This window comes from Cornus florida, unplaced genomic scaffold (genome assembly GCF_030987335.1).
Source record: "Cornus florida cultivar Cherokee Brave unplaced genomic scaffold, ASM3098733v1 CherokeeBrave_3.0.0_Hap2_Chr03, whole genome shotgun sequence".
Taxonomy (NCBI): Eukaryota; Viridiplantae; Streptophyta; class Magnoliopsida; order Cornales; family Cornaceae; genus Cornus; species Cornus florida.
The window spans coordinates 88,915,297-88,916,462 of record NW_026775573.1 but is presented as its reverse complement, the minus strand read 5'-3'; positions in this window follow the sequence as shown (position 1 = coordinate 88,916,462).

Here is a 1,166-nt window from a genome sequence, read left to right as displayed (position 1 = left end):
ATAATTTCTAGTGCAACATCTGCAATTCTCAATTGGAAATGGTGTTTCTCTGAGTTTATTTTATGACCCTTGGTATGATGGAGAGTAACTACGTACAGAAAAAAAAAATTGGGCTTAGAAACTTGATCCATGCTGGAAATAACTACGCAGATAAGTTATCAGACACAAATTGGGTGGAAAGTTCCTGAGTGCTACTTGCTCGGATTCTATAAGATGGAAATATGGACACACGAAAGATATGCAGAGAACATGCATGGTGAAAAGGTTACATGGTATAATCTAGTGTGGAATCAGTACTGTAGACATTGCAATATATCCTCATTGATAGATAATGCACAACTCTGAAAAGAGGTTTTATAGGACCAGCTGCATGTGTGTCATATACGTTCCTTTGCTAGAAATGTGTGGCAGTACTGGTTCTCTCAGGTATGTAACTAAAATATGTTGATGCAGCTACAACAAATTTCTGATGTGGTTTATTTCTCAAACCAATGGTAAAACAATCACAAGTAAAGTAACAAGAAGTTTTTTTCCAACTATTTTTTGGTGTATATGGAACGAAAGGAATACAAGACTTCATAGAGGTGACAGTCACAACCCTCATCAGCTGGCTAAAGAAGCTTGCCTTCACTCTTGAGGCTTTGGATGCAGAAGGTCTGTATTATTACTCATCTCAATATTATTTTAAATTATTAATAATAATAATAATAATAATAATAATAACTTATAATAGCAATAAAATTAAATTATTAATAATAATAATATTTCAGTAATAATAAACTCATAAACTCTAAACCCCAAACCCTAAACCCTACTAGTAAGTTAATAATAATAGGTTATAATAATAATAATACGAATAATAATAGTAATAATAAGTTATAATAATAACGACAATACTTAGGTTCTCACCACTAAGGATGTACCCGTTCTCACTGCTAATGTGGACCAATAATAAATGGATTACCACATTTTTAATTACCCCATTACATGCTTACTTACCAAATCAAAGATAGTAGGTACATATACATTCTTTAATTTGGTAATTAAAAAAGACATGTCCATATTTTATTGGTAACATATCAGCGGTGAAGACAGTGTATATCCTCACTAATGAGAACCTAAGTATTATTCTAATAATAATAAGTTAATAATTATAATAAGTTATT